Below are 20011 nucleotides of genomic sequence, written 5' to 3'. Positions count from 1 at the left end.
CTGTTTTGCTGCAATTGCTGTTTCAAAGCAAAGCAAAAACTTTGACAGATATATGCATGAGATCATCTAGACGAGGAGACTGTATGTTTGGAGAGGTGTGGTAATACTCGACAAAACAGATTATCTTTTTCAGACTGTCTTCCAAAATAAAGATTTTCTTGGATGATTATTTAACACAGGGGTTCTCAGAGTTTTGTCCACAGAGGGCAACTTAATTGGTGAGACACCAGGCTAGGGGCTGCATAACAAAAACCAATGAGGTTCATATTTGAAATTGAGGGTCATATTTGAAAATTTTCCAGGTCAGCACCCAGAAAGCTCTAACTCAGATGCTGAATTCTTGTGAGAAATATAAATGATCCTTGTGAGGTTTTTTTTCCTCCTAAAGGTTCTTGTTTGTTTTCTTCTAAAGGTTTTTGTTTGTTTATTTGTTTTCAGTGTTTGGATACTATGATGTATTGATGACTACTGGTATCTGTGTTACACAAAGAGAAGACTGACAAAGCAAGAGCAGACATGTTAGCCTTTCAAGATATAACATGCTTGTAAATTCTAGGAAGTTCAAAGCAAGCAGCAGTCCTTACTGAAAAAGCCTCCAGCTCTAGAAGCAGTTCACATTATATTTAGGCAGTGGTGGAAGGAATGGGGCTCTTACTACTTAATCTTCAGTAGAGTCTAAGGTTTCTTTCATAGTCTGACAATTTGAGGAAATAATGATGTAATGATAAGTTTTGGTGCTCTCTAGAATACCACTCTCATTATGGTCTCATTGAGATACTTGGGTTACATGGTTTCACTGTGCCACAAACATAGACAGAGGAGAGATTTCTGCCCTACATTATGTCTGTACTGCAGCCTAGAGATAGAGCAACAACTGTTGAGATACAGACCTCTAAAATATATCAAGATTTTTTCACTTCTCTTCAAGTTGAGGAGGCAATTGTAAATTCTGTCTAGGATTTAAGCACACTTTACACCCATCAGATGACAAGGCACAAAAGAGTAGGTTAAATGTGACATTAGGCACCATTGGTTAGTAATACAAGCACTTCTCCATGCTTCAATTTTCATTCCCAGTTGCATACAGATTCACAAAATGAAAGGCTTTAGAATCTTGCTTTCTGTTTTGTAGCATTGGTAAGAAGGCTTGCTCCACTTATAAGCCTTACTAACAAGGGTGCACCTCACTCAACTCCAGGTAAATTAATAGAAAACACCCACTCTAGTCCCTAAGTTTAAGTAGGTATAACAGAGCGTTCCCATTCCACCTACAGAAGCTACCTGAAGTAAAAGCTGATTCTTTCTCAGCAAAAATTTTTTGGACTTCCAGTTCAGATACTTTGAGAGGAAAAGCCATTAGTGAAATGAAGAAGCAAACAGATAAAAATCTTTGGAACGTTCTCTCAGTGCTCTGCTACACTGGGAAACCTGACGCCAGCCCTTTGCTCCCCTGAGATGTCAGGGACTCCATCAGAGTATGAGCTCCAGTTCAAAGCAAAAAAAAAAAAATCCCTTTATCTCTGCTAGTCCGGCAGTTCTGCCAATGGACATCTCAAGTTATAGGCAGGAAAACACACGTTGGGTCATGTACTCCTGTCATGCTGGATCATGAGACAGACCTGAGTTTGGAAGAGCGGATGACAATGAGCACAGTGTTGGAGCACCCTTTTTAAAGGGGTTTCTTCCAGCAGCAAGAATGACTGGCTGGCAGAGATCTGGCTCAAGTGAAGCATCTTCTGTTTTGCTCCCTGATCCCACAACAAGAGCTGCAGATAGTCAAGAAATCACAGCTAGTTTTTCCTCAAGTACCTGTCATGCATCCTAAACGAACAGAGGAAAAGCAGCTGCCTTTGCTGCAAAATGACAGAAATCCAGGCCAAAGCCTCTTGTCTGACAGGTCTAAACTCAGGCTTGAGATCTCTCAGAAATGTTATACTTGCTTTCAGCTGAATATCAGAGATTGAGATATACCACAGAGTCACACAAGTGTGACAAACAATACAACGTGCAGCAAGTTTTTCTATGCAGCAACCAGCTGTGGAGTCTAGATTTGATGAGCAGTCTATTTAAGAAATCCAGCCTCACTGTTTCCTGTGTTTTATCTCATTCTGATCATGAGTAAAACAATCCAGTCAGACCATTGTTCTTACCACATGGTAAGTCACTAACAACATGTAAACAAAACAATTAAGCTCCATAAGGAACTGCTTGCCATTCAAAGCTGAACTAAACATTGCATTTTGTTTTTGGAATCCAAATATGGTAAACTGGCTGATTATTAATTGTGGCAATAGGACTATTTGCTGCACAGAACAGTTAAGTGGGAGAGGCAGCACAAAGTGGAAAATTACCTTTGCTCTTCTTCTGGATACAATGGAGATAAACTGCCACAGCTGGCTCTAACACCCTCCTTCACTTCTAAAAGCACCAGGTTCCAACACTACCTCTAAAGGAGAATATGCCTGAGCTCTTAACCTCTTAAACTCTGACAACTGTGGCATTCTAACAACTCGTTAGGGGACAACACTGCACACAACTGCTTACCAATTCATCGTTTCCTTATTAGTTCTATTCTTGTTGCATCTAAAAGCCCTAATTGAAATCAGATCATCAACTTTCTGGACAGAACATGTGTGAGTGAAGAACGAATCCTGTCTCCATTGTACACAAGCCCAGAAGCATGGGTCCTGTAAAACCAAACCCCCACACCTCAACTCAAAAGACTCAACACCTCCACTGCTATCTGTTGTAGGTGTTTAATTTTGCAGGCTGAATATTCCTACCTGAAACGTTTACATAACACAGAAGTTCTGAATATACAAACAAACACCAAACTAACTCCAGAAAGGAAACATTACTAAATCTGTTGCTAGGGGAGTTACAAAAGCAGAAGAAGAAATGTGCTGTTATGGTACTCACTGGGAAGGCTACTTCTACATCTTAAATATTCATGCTTTTCTTCTCTTCTCAGCAAAGATTTAGTAGTTATCCACAATCACAAGTCTGTACACTGCTGCATCTATCAGTGATGTGTAGAAGCAACTGCACTAATGCAGGCCTAAAGCTTCAGTCTCTTGCTTCATTAAGCATATGATCTACCCTTTCCTACTTTGCCTTCACTATGTTTTTTTCTCCTCTTCACTAAAGCAGCCCTTTCTTCTTGCATTTTATTTGTCAGTGAACACAAGAAAAAATAATAGCACTAATCTAATTTCATGGGTGTAGCACAGCTGATTTTACATTTGCATTCCCACTCATTTGCTGGCATTAACATTGTCCACAAACTCATTAGGAGAGGCCCTGTTCAAATTTGGACTGTGCATAGCAAAGAGTACTCAGAACAAGTCTGGGCCTTGAGCCTGTGCCCAAAAAATACATCTAACACTAGATGGATAGCTTGTTTCTTATATAGGTCTCACCTTATTTCCCCTTTAGGATTTCAAGTTTCAGATTCACATATTAATACTACATATTTCCCTAGTGCAATACCTGATGCAATTTTCATCAAGGCCACTTTCCTAGCAACTTTTAAGACGGTTGAGCAATTTCACCTAAGACCTCAGGCAAGAGGCAAAACTGCTGCTGATACCAGGGAAAATTCATCCAAGGTACAAAGCAAAAGGCATTTGAAGTTGATCCTTTAAAAGATAATGCTGAGTGCCTCCCAGCCCTTTCCACTGCAGCTCTGAGGGCTTGGTAAGCAATTGCATACCATGGTGTTGAGCGTGGCAGTAAAACTTTGACAAATTGTTTGAACAGGCTATGATGAGGGCATCCTGTTTCTCACGGCACCATCCTCGTAATATGCAACCACTGCCAAGCATTACAGTATAGGTTTCCCAATGAATCCAGGTTGTGGTTAACAAATATTCAAAAAATAGAATAAAAATATTTATCTTAAACATGTTGAATGGGTAAACAAGATTGTAACCAGGTCTCTGTTATGTCCTGCCTACAAATATGCAGGCTGAAGAAAACAAATGTTTATAGTAGCCAGTGTTCTGCACGCATACATGCCCAGTGGGCTCTTTTACCTGCTGCCTTATCCAGTAAGAGCACAGTAAATCCTAGGCAGGATGGTGGCTGCCCATTTATGCTTAGAAAGTCATCGAAGGGCTCTCTCAGCAGAGGCTGAGATTCCCAGGAGCTGAAGTGAATCATTTCCACACTGGAAGCAAATCACCAAGCTTCACAAACAACTTTGTATTTTTCTTCAGTGTCTAAATGCTAGACGGATGCTAACTGTCACTACATGATCATCTTTGACCACCTTTAATAAGTGACTTCAGTGAACCAATTTACTTTCACAAGATAATTATCTAATACTTCAGCAAAACAATCACTGCTAAACATGGTCAGGTTTGTTGCTAATAAGTAAACAAGCTCAATTCTCCTCCTTCCTCATTGTCTGCCAGCCCTTCACAGTCCACATCTTTTTATTTCACAGCCACCAGTCATTTTCCTTTTTACCATGCCTAGAATTCACAGAGCTGTCAACATGAACAACTAATAATCTGTTACCTAAGTACTCTGTGCCGTATTTGGTCACTCAAATCTTAAGGCATGTGCCTTTAATAACTCAACATTTTAGGAACATATTAAGATTTTTTATTTAATATTTAACTGAAAAGACTGAAGGTCTCTAAGCCTATGTATATCACACCTACCTATATTTGGAATGTCATTCTTCAAAACTGTCCAAAATGACAAGTGAGAATCTGTAAACTGCAGAAAGCTTACAAAATTTCAATCCCACAGAGAAAGTAGTGTCAGAGAAGAATAACTCTCATAAAGATGCCAGGTAACTGCTAAGGGACATTTTCTGCAGCTGGTACCTTAGTGAATACAGCTCTAGGAGAACACACACATTTAAGAATAGTTTTCTAGCAGGAGGTAAGCACAAGAACCCCACCTCAAGTACATGAGCTCATTACTTGTCTGTCTGAAGCTGACACTTCAAGAAAGCAGGTCTGATTTCCAGTGCTGCCTCTGTATTCCCAGCACAACTATTTAGAGATGTATCAATACATATTAAGGGAGAAGACCTGTTTCAAAGCTCCTTGCATATGAACTCCTGAAATATGCATCTGCCATCCTGGTAAACACACCTCAGATATATTTATGCTGCGAATTCCTTACTATAAAAATGCCTCATTAAATGGAGACAACCTGCAATCTACTCAACTATTTATATTAAGACCAAACAATGAAAATCAGTTAAGCACTACTAAATGACTTCTTGACGGTTTTATCATTACCGTATTTCTCTTTTTCTTTTAATTTGTATTCTCTCCTTTCCTTGCTGCCTGACAGACACACAATCTGGATTTGCCCACCTAGCCAAACAAATACAGCAGCGGAAGATGATATGCCTGAAGAATGCTTACACCATAATCTAAAGAGAAAAAAAAAAAGAAAAAGGATTGTTTTCACAAGAAATTGCAGCCATTACATGTAACAGTGATATGCAAAAAGCATTAAGGCAGATGTATGAACTTTAAGTTGACAATATGCCGTAACCTACTGCATCTGAGGAAGTGTTGTTACAGTGAATGTTGGTGAGAGCATTTTGATATGGGCCACAGGATTGGCTAAGACTAGTTTCATTGCTCAGTGTGGCATATTTTTCATATTATGTAATGCTTATTGTATGTATTATAATGATACATAGCTGAAAGCCATCAGTAAAGGCTTTCACTAGGGATCGTGCAAAGAAATTTGATACAATGATAAAGAGACAATACTTGATTGTTTTTCCTTACATTCTTCTGTACCTTTCGGTGGCTGTTAAATCAGTATGTTCTCATCAGATCTCCTAGGCTCACCTACCATACTTACATTTTTCAGACCCAATTTAGAAACCAGCTGCTGGGAGACAAGCTGCAGCCTCCTCACCTGTGAAAGGTCACAAAATAAGGAGGTGAAGGAGAGGGGGCAGGTCTCAACCAGTTCACTAACCATCATCATGCACTGCACAAGTACCGCCTTCCACAGGATGATTTCTTTCAGCACATGCAGATTCCAGGTTGGTTAGAAAACAGACTAACTAGCTAGAGTAATCACTGGGAAACCTCTCAAAATATGAAACCACATTAAGGGGCCTTTTATTGATTATGCCAAATTTGAAGTTCATATGACATCAGGGCAGACTTGCAAAAACCCTCATGAACACAGTGTAATCAAGCTTTTATTAAAACTAGACAGACTTTTTCACCACCAAAGCTAAGATTTCATTAGGAACCTTTCTCTGGTTACTCTGTTTAACTTTCTGCATTTACAGAATCCTGTCAAAATTACCTCTTAAAGATTTGAGCTGAATTAACCGATACCTTCCATGGGGCTATTTGTCACCAAGAGAAAGTTCACTAATTCGGATAGTTTAGGTTATTCAGATCTTATTTCTTTTCTTTTGAGAAACTTCAGTGTATGGTAAGTGCTATATTACTTCACTAACGATGAGAAACAGATGAAAAAGAATTGCTTCCAATCTCAACCTCAGATATTGTAATTATATTAAATGCTCATTTAATTATTTAAAAAAATAGAGTGCAATGCAAATTGAAGTTCAGAAAGTAAACAGTTTAATGTCTCAAAATCCCTTGTGTCACTGAGAGACCACAGAGGTCTAAGAATCCACACCAAATGGAATTTTAACAGACTAAACAGATTTGATTTATTATTAAAAATTAATGTGAAATTAAAGAACTGAGCACTACTTCAAAGCAGCTCACTATACGCTTACTCTACTAGTTTGTTCATAAACCTATTTCCTGGCCAAATACTTCAAATTCATCATGAACTGCTGAATTGCACGTAGAAGTCTGCCTATCACTTCTTTGAAATACCACAATGAAGAAATGCTATTCTAACCTCTCTGGGCAAAACACAGTCTTGGAACCTCTATAATTCCAAGATGAAATCACCACAGTTGGTCTAAAAACACTGTGTTTTAAAATTTAATACTTCTTATTTTGGGGAATAAAACATTTGCATCACACAAAGCTTGGGAAAGGCAGTTCAAGTACGTTTGAACGAGTTTCTTATATGACAGAAAAAAAGATTTCCTCCAGCTGCATATAACAAAAGAAACTATGACCCCCAGTCCATTTTGGCACCTGGTCACTTTCTGACAACACAAAAGCATGAAAGATGTAGACTGAAGAAACAGAAAGTTGTACACTGTCCCATACTACAGGAAAAATTATACAAACTAGAAGCAATACTATGGTTCCAGATGACTGGTGGGCAACAGGTGGGACAAGAGCACACTGCTGGCTCCTGTGGCCAAGAAGGCCAATGATATCCTGGGGTGCATTAGAAAGAGTATGGCCAGCAGGTCAAGGGAGGTGATTTTCCCCCCTCTGTTCTGCTCTGGTAAGGCCACATCGGAAACACTTTGTCCAATTCTGGGCTCCTTGCTCAAAAATGGCAGGGAACTTCTAGAGAGATCTGAGTGGAGGGCTGCAAAGATTATCAGGGACCCAGAGTACCTCCCTTATGAGGAAAGGCTGAGAGACCTGGGATAGGGAAGGCTGAGAGAGGACCTTAACAACACAAGTAACTGAAAGGTGGTGACAATGGACGAAGCCAGGTTCTTTTTGGCAGTGCCCAGCTTCAGGACATGGGGCAACAAGCTCAAGCTGGGACACAAGAGTTCCACATAAACAGGAGAAAATCCTCTTCACTGTGAGGGTGAAAGCACTGGAACAGGCTGTGCAGATAAGTTGTGAAGTGTTCTCTGGAGATACTCAAAGACCTGCCTGGACACTTTCCTGTGCTACTTACTATATGGAACCGGCTTTAGCAGGGGCTTTGGACTCAATGCTCCAGCGGTCCCTTCCAACCCCTGTGACCGTGTGTGATTCTGTGACTCCACTCCTTGGTTTGCATCTTTCACTGCCTTCTGGACCACTAGAAAGGCAAGTTCCTTCAACCAGAGATCTCAGTGAGGTTCATTTCAAGCATTAAAGGCAACAACAAAGATGACACAAACAAATTTGAGAAGAGCATAAAGAGTATGGAACAGCTATAAGAACAAAGGAAGCAAGACTGAGGTTGGCCAGGCAATAATAGATTGGAAAAAGAAAAGCTAGCAGATCAGCATCAAGCTGAGCAGTGAAAGCAAAATGGGAAAACCTGCTATTGCTCTCAACTGGAACAGAAAAGTCATCAAGCTAAGAAGGACTTAGTGCAATGATGGAACTGCCATTAACCCCACAATTCCACGATCCATGATAATCAGAGAAGTTGAAAGGAGGAAAAAGCTAGAGATGTTGCAAGCGTAAGGAATGAGAATGCAGAGCTCTCACCACCTGTAGACAATTAACATGGGTGTCCAAACCTGTTTAAACTAGACACTGCAATAGTATTATTAACTCTGTAAAGGTCAAGTATGGGAGTGGCCCTGCTAGGACTGCAGGAATACAGTCCAGGTTTACTGGCCCATAACCTATGAACTCTGTTAGTAATCTTAGTTCAGCAACAGTAACTCTCATTACAACAAAAAACATCTGTAAGAGTATGAGGAACCTAATGCTTTGAAGGACCATTGAGACCCCCCATCCCCGTGAAGTGGTTTTGTTGTTTTTGAGTAGAAACTGCTCCAAGACAGGAAGAATAAAAAAAACTGTATCTCTTCCATTCAGTCTATAAAGATACAATATTTTGGGAAGGACCAGCTTTAAACAGAGATTTGCATTAAGTGACCTCTAAATACACAAAGAATAAAAAACAAATGAACCAAAAACAATGGCTGCATTGGACTTTGGAGTTGCTGAATACAAGGAATGCAGCAACCCTGAACTGCAGAATCACTCCCTGATTTTTCTCATCTCAGGAGCCAATTAGACCTCAAGCCTGCACCTTGTCATTTTGTCAATTCCTGCAACCTCTATTTTTTCCTAAGGTAAAAATTATATTACCCAGGCATTGAAGCAGGATGCTAATTTAACATCAGATTAGCACCACTACAAATTCAGTGCACTTCAGTGGCAAGGTCACTCAGTATTTCTCCGAACAAATACACAATGCTAAATACAGTGAGTTTGGTGGCTTGGAAAGCCACACAACAGGAATTTGTCTCAAAAAAAAACAGCTTCACCTCGGGTACAAGAGCCAGCCTTTACACAACAATAACTACTTCAGCAAATTCAGGATGAATCTCAACTCCAACAAAGGCAGGAAATATCTGTCTTTATATGAAGATTGTGGTTAATGTCTTTCCATGGCTAACTGCTGTAATAAATATAAGAACTGAGTATATGGAATTTGGCATCTGGGCAAATGATGCTTGCATATAAAATTCAGTTTGCATCCCATCTATGTTACAAACTAAAACAATGCACTCAGCCCAGTCTTGATATACTATACTGTAGTTCACATTAATCCAGTTTCTGTTTAACTACCTTAAGTACAAGAAGAGATCAAATGGTGTCAAAGACTTCTGAAGACAAAATAATTAGACATAGACAGGAGAGCTAAAGAGCTAAGACTACCACATGATATGGATATAATTAGTGCCATGGAAGTCCAGAAAGAATCAATCGGTCAGGCTTTCTATGGTTTTGGAAACGCTTTTATGCATGAAAAACATTTTAATGAACACTGTGCCCACGCCCTAAGCGATTACATAGCCATCCTCAGAGCCATTGGAAGACAAAATTGAGAAGAATTAATCACGACCCCCAAACAAACAATGCAACACAACTGTTGAATACTGGCCTCAGTTTTAAATGAAATGGACTCAACTTCTCTCCAACCTACGCATCTTAGCAAAAAAGTCTGTATCAGAACACAAGAAAAACTTCAACAGATTCTGTGTTCAGTCAGAGCATGGTCTCAGATGCACCATGTGTTCTGCAAGAGAGAAAGGGAAGGAACAAAATCAGCTGGAGGGCAAGCTCAAGTATTTCGTCAGTGACTTTAGTAGATGAAGCCTTGCATCTTTCCATTGTCCCAACACTCTAGGCAGTTTCCACCAACTAAAAAGGAAGAAAAAACACAGCAGTCCACAAGGAGAGTTATTTAGGCCTGTAGCTATTTCTGTTTTAGCATATAATTAAAATGTTGAAGTGAAGCAAATTAAAAAACAGCTATTTTATACTAAGGATGATGTGGTCCACAGTCAAATATGAAGATATTGTCAAGTCTTATTTTCCGACGTAAAAACTCGGTCTGTATAGCAATTCAGACTCCAATCCTAACTATTTTAAAGAGTTATTTAATTACATATGAGAGACGCTTTATACTTATTTGTTATGGCAGAAACATGCTGCAGTCATGTTAGAAATGCAGCAATAAAAATTAGGACCAGTCCTTGAAGTTTACCCATACAATGAGTTAGATTATAGGATATATGTTTTTAACTCCTACCCAGACATTTGTAGGAGTTTTAAAAGGGGTAAAAGTGTCTTTGTAGCTTGGTCCTGAGCTGCTACAAAGCATGTCAAACATCCAACAAAAAGCACAAAGTCATTTTCAAAAATCTGTTGTTAAGCAATGGACTTTATGTAATTGTATTTGTTTCTTAATTACAGTAAATACTGTAGCACAGTTGTGCTTTATGCTGTTACATCATGCAAATAGCATTCATTTTAACAACTGTCTAATTGCACATTTAAACAATTAGCCAAGGAAAAAAATATTTTATATGCACTCAAATGTTATTATAGTAAAAATCTATTTAAGTGATACAGAAGTTTTAATCTAAACCATGTGGATGAAGCATCAATTCTAGAGTGTTTTGATTCTGTGGATTATATAAAAGGCTGTCAGAGAGATTAAAAAAACAAGAAACAATCTAAAACCATAAAGATATTTTAGAGGAATGCAAGGGGAGGAACTAATGGCAATGAAGAAGGTACAGATAGGATGGCTGATTTCTTTGTCTCAATGTATCCCTCTAAATTCAACTTTTGGGAACTCTATCCACCAAAGATTGAGCTCTCTTTCTTCCTTCCCATTTATTGTGTAGGGACTGGATAGGGAGAGACAAGAAACACTCATGGAAGGCAGCTTCCAACCTTATGTTATTCTATTTTCTACTACTGTTCAGCAAACTTGAAAGTTTCAAAATTCAATGTGCATATTACTATATGGGGGGTGCTCCAAGAATAATGCCTCCTACTTTACAGTGCTGGCCTACCACATCAGATGCAGAAGTAAGTGGTAGAAGGTTGAACCTTTCCACCAATATTCCCTTACGTGTTGTTGCTGTGTGAAAGATGGCAGCAGAGACACAGTCTGACAAAACAGTATATGACACAGAAGTGCATATGAAGCAAAGATGAAGCAAACACCGAATTCCTCTATGAGGAAAAAATTGCACCCACTGACATTCACTGATGCTTCTGAATGTTCCTGAAGAACAAACAGTGAATGGGAACACAATGAAGTAGTGGGATGGATTGTTTCAGCAGTGGTGACATCAGGTGACCTCTACTGGTACAGACTTTGACAAGCACAGCATTCAGGCTCTTGCAATGTACTGGTGAAAATACACAGCTAATGGAGATGATGATGCTGAAAAATAGTGTTTGGTAGCTGATAATTTTCTCTATCCAATAGTGTTACTGTGCTCTTCATATCTGTTGTAATTTCCATGGAAATAAATAGGAGGCATTAGTTTCAAAGCAACCTATGTATATACATCATGTGTATCATTAACATGCATTACATCATCACATATATTGTTCCTACTTGCCCCAAAATCTCTGAGTCATTGTACACTGCTTCATGTTATGGGCCTACACAAACATTATGCCATTTCAACAAGGCCAAGTGGAAGGTACTGCACCTGGACTGAGGGAATCCCTGGGCCAGAATGGAGATGAGTGGACTGAGAGCAGCACTGAGGAGAAGGAATTTAAATTAAACTTAAAAACAAAAAAAACAAACAACATGAGCCAGTAATGTGTCCTTGCAGCTCAGGGACCCAAACTTATCCCATCAGGTTGTATCACAAAAAGTGTGGCCAGGAGGGTGAGCAAAGTGACTGTCCCCATCAACTCCACTGTTGTGGGGTCCCACCTGCAGTACTGCATTCAGCTCTGGATCCCCAAGCACAAAAAGGACATGGAGCTCAGGGGCATGTTGCTCAGAGGGCCTGAGCACCTCTCTTGAGAAGACAGACTGAGAGAGTTGGTGCTGTGCAGCTTGAAAAAGAGAAAGCTCTGGGAAGGCCTTATAGCAACTTTACAGATCATAAAGAAGGCCTGTGGGAAAGCTTATGGGGGACTCTTCATGAGGGAGTGTACTGATAGGACAAAGGGGAATAGCTTTAAATTAGAAGAGGGTAAATTTAGGTTAGATGTTGGGAAGAAGTTCTTCACTTAGTGTGTGGTGAGGCACTGACACAGCTGTCTGGAGAGTAGTGGGTAGCCAACCCACAGAGGTGTCAAGGCCAGGTTGGATGGGACTCACGGCAGCCTGATCTGCTGGCAGGCATCCCTGTACAGCAGAACTAGATGGTCCTTAAGGTCTCTTCCAGCTCAAACCACTCTGCAATTCTATGGTTCTGTGTTTTCATGCCCAGTACCACTGAGTCAAGTAATGTAAACTTGAAATTTTCTTGCTGCCATTCTCAAGGACCCTTCTATTTCTCTCCTGTGCTCGTACACATTTTTATGTTTCCTTATAAAGTATTTTCCCATATTAAGAAATAAAAACATCGGTAAACTTCCCTCCTCTCCCTCTCTACTCACATACCTAAAAAGGTGACTTTACTTACTATGCGTCAGCTCAAATGACAAAAAAACAAACAAACAACACACTCGAGTCTTCTCGAGACATTTCAGACTCACCTGGACACTTTCCTGTGAGATCTACTGCAGGGAACCTGCTTTAGAAGGGGTTGGAGTAGAGATCCAGAGGCTCCTTCCAAGCCCTACAATTCTGTAATTCTGTGATTAGGTATTCTGCTTTAAGCCTAAATGGAAGCTGACCTATTGGACCCTTCAGATGTTCTCTAGGAGGAAGTGACAGAGGCCCTTGGCTCTTTTTATTTATTATTTTCTATGAGAGAGAGAGAGCAGTGTCAGGGATGTCAGCTCACTATAGATTAGATGCCAGCAATGGGGACAAAGAACAGCTACCACTGACAACCCAACACAAAGCAATGAAGATATGAGTGAAGGCTGGCTAAATTGAAAATCTGGAGGACTGAGGAAAAATAAGGAAGGAAAAAAATTGGAGACACAAAGAGACATATGTAAACACCAAGCTGTTTAGCCCAGAAGAAAACCAGCAATTCCAGGATTAAATCCCACAAAAGCTTCTAGAATATATTTAGTTTTCTCTGAAAACTTGATATCTATATGTGTGTCATGGTTTTATGATTTTTGGTATTGGTATTCCACATCATAGCATCATGTAGTGTATTAAGAGTTAAAGAGTTAATGCTCCAGCTGCATTCTGAGTATACCTGACTGGGAATCGAACCCGGGCTATGGCGGTGAGAGCACCGGCTCCTAACCACTAGACCAAGAGCAACTCTTAATACACTACATGATGCTATGATGTGGAATACCAATACCAAAAATCATAAAACCATGACAATGTGAAAATCATGAATACGAACAGATACGTTATTGAAGCAGCTGCTTATTTAAGCAAGACATCAGGACACGCAGGAGTCAAGCACCTGCCAACAGAAAGGAGGGGAACAGGTTTCTCCAGAACGAAGAGTGTTGCAACCTTAAAAACAAAACAAAAATAAATCAAACCAAAACAAACAAAAACCTCATCAAATGGATTGATTATTCTAAATATCCAAGGAGGGATTACAAAAATATATATATAGAGAGAGACAGGAGGACAGGGTCATTGCAGCAGTTGAGGTTGGAAAAAAGCAGTGATAGTTTTATTCTAGTTTCAGGCATGCAGAATTGACTGAAAATAGCTAGGCAATTATGCCTGTTGCATTCGAAGATTAGGATCAGGCAAAAGCTTCATGCTGGCTGCCAGTGCTCAAATAGTTTTGAGACATTTCAGAAGATTATGTGATTCCAACAGACATTTTTGTCTTGGTAAAACTACTGAGTGCTTTTAATAGATGTACGGTACAGCCAGGCTTTGTTTGATAAAGCACTGCTTATTCTGAAACAAGCAGGGTGCAAACAAAATGCTTCATCAGTTCACTGCCTTCTTACAAGATCCTAACTTAGGAACAGTAGCTCCAATCTACCCACTGCACTGAGTGAATCCAAGCTGAAAGAGAAGTGAGAAGTACCTAGCTGGGAGTAAAAGTTATGAGCAAAATGGCTAATGCAAAGGTGATGCTAAACAGTGACTCCAGGGCAAAGCATTCCACCAGAAGCTTGTACCTGGATTCTGAGCTGTGCCCTCAGCACAACAGCAGTCTCAAGTTTTTGACCAAGTGCATAACTAAAACTCCTTACGATGACAATCTGCAAGATTATGAAAACTACAAAATCCATACATTCACTCCATGAGTGGTGACAGCTGAATGATTTCAGGATTCCAACCCAGAGTGGACAAAAACACCTGGAAAAATGATACTGGAGCACAACACTTACTTCACCCAAGACACAACACTCACCAGCTATAGAAATGACCAACTGCCTCTTTTTCCTTTTTAATTCTGTCAAAAAAAAAAAAAAATTGAACTGGTAATTCACAAGCTCTGTAACCTGCAAATCCTCCCCCCTGCAAGGAACTTCAATCATTCTCGACCACTCCTATCACATCTCAGTCAGCTGAGGCGGCTTCGGCCTTTAAAGGAAACTTGTGATTTTCACAACATTTTCCTCTCATACTGAAGTAAGCCATTTAAACCTCTCTACTATATTACATGCTGCAGTACACTGAAGTGGTCTGTGAACACCGGGAAATGGATTAGATAAATAGAAATATTTTTGTTATGACCGAATTTAAGGATCTTAAAAATAATATGACTACTTCAAAAACTGCAAGGCATCAAAAGGCTTAAAAATACTGCAGACATGCGAGTGCAAGAGATCTGGCAAATATTGATAGGGTAACATTTAACTTGAATGAGAAACAGGAGGCATTCTGAGACACATGGTTACCATTCACATCAATTTATGACCAGGGCATTTCTGTTACTGTAATACTCTTTGTACCAGGAGCCATATGCAACTGCTCTCTCTTTTATGTGCAATGTCCGTTTATGTCATATTGGTCAAAGCCAAATAAAGCTTTGAATTTGGAATTCACTTGCTGCCAGTACAGTGTAAAAGGTGGAGGTACTGCAGCTTCTGCTCTTTGTAAAATAAATCAATAGCAGTAGAAGAAAGGATCATGCAGCTTTTATATACACTGCAGTAAGTAATGGAAGAGATGACAAGGAAACAAAAATAATTTTAACCCTCCATCCTATAACTAATTAACTTCAGTCCAATTCAGTTCGAAATGCATGAGCCACCTTTAAGAAAGCTGACTAATATTTCTATCAGATTAATTAACACACTCCTTTAACTGATTATCTTAGAAGTTTGTTTATGCATTTGCATTAGCATTGAAATGTCATCAGCATTACATCCTGTTGTAAGGGACACTTTAATAAGCTACTTCCTACTAAACAGTCAGTGATTTGCTTGTTCTTTAAGAGAAAAAAAAATGCAGCCTGCAAAGTACACACTACACTGTCTATATTGCAATTTTCTCTCATTAGATTCATAGCTTATACTACCTTCTGTATTACATGCCTTCTCAGAAGCATTTACACACCACGGCAGTATGAGTAATAAAACCTCAAATTATAAATAGTAACAGCTTTTACTTATCAGGGAACGTGTCTAGGATCCCAAATATGGTGAACCAATTTGTAAACTGGAGAAATAACAAGCTGCAGGAAAAAGTATTCCAACAATTATTGCCAAACTTCATCCAGAGGGTTTCTGCCTCTACCTGTACATAGAATTAACATCATTAAGATGTGTAGAAAGAACTTCTCAGCCATGCCATTCAGCTCAGTGCTTTGAATCTTGGGTGTGATTCTTGTTCTCTTCAAGTCATTCTCTACTTCCATTTCTTCCAGGCCTATGGTTCCTCCTAGAAGCATTTACTTAGAGGTTACAAAAATTCTACATCTAGATACATATGAAATATCACTGCCTCAACTCTAGACTAAGCTTGTTTTACTTCTTGCTGCTCCTATAAATTCCCAAGCTGTTTACACCCTTCTGTTGTCTCTATTCTTTAAGGGTATCTGCCCAGCCCAATACACCACTGCCAACCTCGGAATTTGTTTGTAACATATCTGCTCATAAGCAACACACAAGTGAACGCAGCAAAGGACAGTGCTAGCACACTTACATTCACAATCTTGCAGGAAACTTGTTCAAAACTAGGTGAGGTACTTCTGCACACCTGTGCACAGCACTATGGAGAGAGGCTCTCTAAAAAAGTCATCACTCCACTGCTTGTGTAAAGCACCCTGTTTATCATCACGGTTCATGAGAGAGGCCCCTCAGGCACTGCACAAATGAAAATAAACAGCAGCAACAGACCTTCTCGCATATCGCTAAAAACCACAAGTACACTTATTTGGCTGCTGTGAGATATGGTTTCTCCTTCCCTATGGAATAGCAAGGTGACTGTGTGGTTCTCTACAATACAAAACCAAGGAGCCCCAGCAGAACACTGTCACCCAAGGCCACGCACAAGGGATAGGGACCAGTCCTATGATCTTCAAGGAGAAACAGTTTAAGTCAGAAATATTTTCTCCTGTGAGTTGACAAAACCTCAAAAGCACAAGAGAACTGCTGCTCCGAAGGAAAGTAAAACCTTTTAATAACACTTCTTCCCCCAGCTTCCTCGACTGTTGCTTCATCAAGAATGTCCCTTTTCCAACATTTCTCTACTACAAAGGCTTCTTTGGAGAATAATAGCACATTTTCCACATGAAACATCTTGTTTTGCTCTTTTGTTTGTTTGCTTAAAAACCCCAGCCACCAACAAGCCCACAACAACAAAAAAATAATTTCCACTTAGAAGAAGCATTTTTGGCAGAAAAAATTAAGTACCTCACGCACACAGCAGACTGTTGGTTGTTGTACTCGCTGTAATGCTTTATAAGATCTCCTACATACCCACATGGAATAAAATAATAAAATGTCACTTCACCTATATTTTACAAATATCTCAGTTAAAATGTCACATAAATTCTGCATTCAGTTTTTCAGTGTGCTTTGGTCATTATTTTTATGGCAATTTTCAGATTATGGAGGAAAATTTCATGTTAAATATATGTATTACCATGCATACCGGAGAGCAAGGGGAGGAAATAAGGTTATGTATCACCTTTAGCACTTTCAGAATTTCCTACATGAGTTACACATGTAATTCCCATGGAACTTCTATGGGACTGACAAGCCCCATAGGGATCTGATTTAGTAGTTGGGTAGGGATAGTGATAGAAGGATGGTTGGACTAGATGATCTTGTAGGTCCTTTCCAACCTTATGAACCTATGAGCCCATATAATCTGGATTCTGTCCCTGTGCTAAGTAGGTGGCTGCCTGGAAAGCCCCTGACACATTAGTTACAGACTTCTAACCAAGCCTTTACTAGCCACAGATAATCCTTTTTGGTGTTGAACAATGTGCTCAGTATTCTGGGAGACAATTACCTGAGGGACCATGTGCTGCAGACATCCCAAACGCGCATCATAATTTCTATTCCGTTTTTCCCATTTGCCCAAGGAGTTTCACTACCACATTTCAATTCCTGGTCAAGGCCTCAAAACAAGGGAAGAAACTTCACTCGAGTCAAGGCACCGAGAGACTTTAAAGAACCTATTCTTTTAATGCCTACCAGTTTAAACTGAAATTAATATGTCAAATATTAAAAATCTTCTGTCCAGCTCTCAACATTTCTGGTGACTTTTTTCTTCCCCCCCCCACTGGCATCTGCACAGCTGATCAATCAGAACTTCAGGAAGCTTTGTAGTGTTGTCATGTAAGACACTATCACCCCAAACCTTCAGCAGTATTTTAGGCACACTGCAAACTGACTACTGATGAGCCCAGAGAACTAAAATTAGAGACAGTCAGTGTGCATTATTTGAATAAGACAATATAAAACTTTGGCACCATTTGTTAATCAACTTCTATGTGCATTATGCAATTTTTGTCATTAGCATTTAAAGAATAAACAAAAAAAAAAACCCTCTCAAGGCTGAACAGCTTTTCCTATATGTGAAAATGTCATTGCTCTGTTTTTATAAAGATATTTACGTTTAAATGATGAAGGGTTTTCAAATTAATAAGTCCCAAAAGCTTCTTTAAAGCTACACTTCACAGATTTTTTAAATTCAAGTTCCATATTAGTAGGGGGGATTAGTGTCACTGTTATAAAGATTACTGCACATTAGAATCAAGACTTACAGAATTTTGACTCAATGCCACCAAAACAGAGCACGGTGCTGTATGGAAAACCATTACTGCACTTACAATAGCTCTTAGCACACTGAAATGCAACAAATGAGAAAAAAAAATCTCAGACCTAATACATTTTGTTTATATATATATATATATATATATATATATATATATATAAAATAATGCATGAAGTGCTTTACAACTATTCATTCTTCCATAAACATCATTGGCATTTCAACATTTAAGCAATAAGTCTGCTTTGATTAATTTGCAGATTAAGTTGCATTTTTATGCTAAACACTAAGCTGCTTTTCACCCCACAGACCAAATCATGACATTTGTTCATATATGGTTATTCTTAGATGCATGGAAAGGAAAAAAAAAAAAGAAAAAAAACACCCAAGAAGTTACTCAGTTAAAAGCTCTCTCCATCTGTCTGGAGTTTTATTAATAACTCATCACCATGGTATCACAGCATCTTAAGGAAAATAAAACAGACAGATAGTTGCTAGGCTTCCCAACCTTGAAGAATAAAAGGGAATGCTTCTTGAATACGAAGGGGAGAAACTGTTTTGGCTTTCTTTCATTATCACTCCTGAGGGCAAGGCAAAGATGAGAGAGGGGCCTTGGGTTGTGCTCTGAACGCTGGAAGTATAGTGGCCATCACTCAAACGTGTCATCTGTGACCTAATACTCTAATACTCTGCACTATCGTTCACATAAAAAAGCAGAAATCCAAGCTGTGGAGGGACAGAACTAAGCACAAGGAAAGCAGACAAAGGAATGTACTGCTTTCTTCAGCACTCCATTTTAACTCTCAAAAGGACTCTTCGCTCCCATCACTGCCGCTCCATTTACCTTAACCAAATATGCATCGCTCGCCAGTGTGCTGAGCTTCCTCTGCTGTGGCGCCAGGCTCTAGCCCCAGCCACAGCACAGAGCTACCCTCATTGAGCCTCATGTTGGAAATATGGCTGTAGGAACAAGCAGGAACTGGGGAGCAGCTGGACAACTTCTGGGCCTCTACCCAGAAGTCTCTGCAATTTCTCAGAAGTATTTCAAAAATTAGAGTTTACAGGTTCCAACTCTTTATCTAACACACAAGCTCTCTTCCTACAAAAAGAGAAAGAGGAATTGTCCCCGTGCCCCTTCCAGGTTTAGGTTGTAAGAGAGATGATCAGTACTGTACATGCTCATGAACATTATCTGCGTCAGTATGTGAAGTGAGATCAAAACATTCTGTAATACCAGCAGATGTGTAATATATTGAAGGTTCAAATGCAGTAAAACATGTGGCAGACAGGGTTTCCTTTCAAAAGGTAGGTACTGCAAGGAAGCTCATGCATGTACAAAAACAACAGTTTGGAGATTACAAGAGTGTGCTTCCTGCTTACAAATAATTACTACCTCAGCTGAATTAATTCTAAGGCTGAAGAGAGACACAGGCAGAAGTTACATCTTGACTTGGTAGCTACTCAGTTGTAGCTCCTGGCAAGCAGGAAAGCCTCACAGAACCATGAGGTTCAGTGCTAGGGAGAGACACACAGACTCAAAAACATCCCAGTCTACCACAAGTGACAGGTATAGAGAGTAGTTACACCATTTCTTCCACACTCCTCCCTTTCTGTTCCACCTGTTAAGATGAGAAAG

The 20011-nt window shown here is 39.5% G+C and overlaps 2 protein-coding genes across 3 annotated transcripts in view; one reads left to right on the top strand and one right to left on the bottom strand.

Annotated features, from left to right (window-relative positions):
* The window catches only part of CMSS1 (cms1 ribosomal small subunit homolog), a 223032-nt gene that overhangs the window by 74275 nt on the left and 128746 nt on the right, over positions 1-20011 (bottom strand). The window lies entirely within an intron of this gene.
* FILIP1L (filamin A interacting protein 1 like) overlaps positions 1-20011 on the top strand; it is a 190147-nt gene that overhangs the window by 44989 nt on the left and 125147 nt on the right. The window lies entirely within an intron of this gene.

The sequence above is a fragment of the Cyrtonyx montezumae genome, unplaced genomic scaffold, assembly GCF_038088225.1.
Source record: "Cyrtonyx montezumae isolate F1298 unplaced genomic scaffold, pur_monq_1.0 scaffold_3, whole genome shotgun sequence".
Taxonomy (NCBI): domain Eukaryota; kingdom Metazoa; phylum Chordata; class Aves; order Galliformes; family Odontophoridae; genus Cyrtonyx; species Cyrtonyx montezumae.
Note: the sequence above shows the minus strand (reverse complement) of the source record. Positions and strands in the feature narration are given on the sequence as shown.